General features: G+C 38.9%; 1 long non-coding RNA gene across 1 annotated transcript; it reads left to right on the top strand.

Annotated features, from left to right (window-relative positions):
• Window positions 1-203: 203 nt before the first annotated feature.
• LOC143115075 (uncharacterized) lies at window positions 204-1272 on the top strand. Its single transcript, XR_012985044.1, has 2 exons — window positions 204-545; window positions 1159-1272. It is a non-coding gene; the product is annotated as an uncharacterized LOC143115075 (long non-coding RNA).
• The last annotated feature ends 256 nt before the right edge of the window (window positions 1273-1528 follow it).

Here is a 1528-nt window from a genome sequence, read left to right as displayed (position 1 = left end):
GTAGTAGACTAGTCTTTAAATATTCTTGTCCACGTTCAAAAGTACATTGATTGCAGCCTATGTTAAAGACAGGGACGACAAGGATTGAAAGACAAGGGGGGCTTAGCCTAACCTGACTCTCGCCAGATGAATTTCGTTCCGCCTAGCTCCGCCTAGTTAGGTAGGCTACTTAACTACTACTGTTAGGCGGTGGGCCGAAGCCGCATATCTGTTCAATTTTGAAAAACGAGAGATGGACTACTTGTTTTTTTACTATTCAGTAGGATACATTTATTTTAAGCGATATGCCACTTGTTGCCACTGACGTTCGTGACGCAGAAACTTGAAATATTAGTTTTATTAAGTCTTAGTGGTTCAGGCGAACGCTGTGGTCGCCCATGTCAATCTACCAATAGCATAGTACGATACTGACATACGAATATGACAAGCCTATCAGATTTGGCTATACGAATCAGCTGTTGGACAACAACATACAAACTTTTTTAGCAGCCGTCCGACATGGCTACCTGAGCATGGACATCGCCAAAGAGGATTGGTTTTGTGGGGTAAGTATCTTTGATAGGTCCTATATTATATATTTATCCCATGTTGGTTTCGTAGACAGCGATGGTCAAATGTGTTTTGTCAATGTAACGGCAATCTTGGTTAATTAAGGTTTGCCTTCTTGGTAGGCTTATGCTTGTTGCTAGCTTGTCGAGCTAAAACTGTCTTTAGGTACATTGATTTTGAACTCCTCCGTGTACAAGACGTCTGCGATTACTTTAAAATGCAGTTGTTGTTAACACAGAACGATCCATTTTGTTACAGTGTCTGTTAACTTCCTTAAAATTGGCAGGCTGTATTGACAAGATGGCTATTTACTTGCCACATGCGGTAGGCTATATGTGCGGTATAGAACTTTTGACGTAAGTGACTGTTACAAATCAAGTAGCAGTGCTAAACCTTATGTCAGTGTTGCATGCATGAAAAGAAACAAATTTGACTTGCTTCGGAATGTCGCAATACATCATACTTTCATAAAATCATGCAACATACTCTACCGTGTCTGTGGACATTGTTATTTGCAAAGCAAATAGAATAAAAGTGCTTTAGTGTTGCTTTAAAATGTCCCCTAATATGAGATTTGCCACTAATTGCCATTTATTTTCTCATTTACAGGGCAAGTTGAATTCAACATTGACGTTAACACAAACATTCATTTTAATGTTTTATCTTTGATAGCAAACTTTGGTTACATTTTCTTTCAATAAATCTCTCCACTTTTGGGCTCTAGTCTTTGTATCTTGGTTTTATTTGTGAAATGGCAGTAGCAGTCTCTGTGGTAGCCACTGTTGTCTGGAATAGCAGTTGATTCCTGGCTGTTCAAATTAAATCTCTGCACTGCCTCTTCTGCAACAACACTCTTTACAGGCAAGGTCTTTCCAGAGAAACACTGAATGAATTTATCCCAATTTAAAGCTGTAAATGGGCTTATTGATATTTGGTATTATTGGCTTATTATCAACTTCCACTACAGGCATGCAGCAGT

Source organism: Alosa pseudoharengus, unplaced genomic scaffold (assembly GCF_046254945.1).
Source record: "Alosa pseudoharengus isolate Yale_2024_CS ecotype anadromous, Long Island Sound unplaced genomic scaffold, YU_APseudo_1.1 YU_APseudo_1.1_scf_9, whole genome shotgun sequence".
NCBI classification, from domain to species: domain Eukaryota; kingdom Metazoa; phylum Chordata; class Actinopteri; order Clupeiformes; family Clupeidae; genus Alosa; species Alosa pseudoharengus.
The sequence above is the reverse complement of the archived record's forward strand: the minus strand, read 5'-3'. Positions and strand labels throughout refer to the sequence as shown.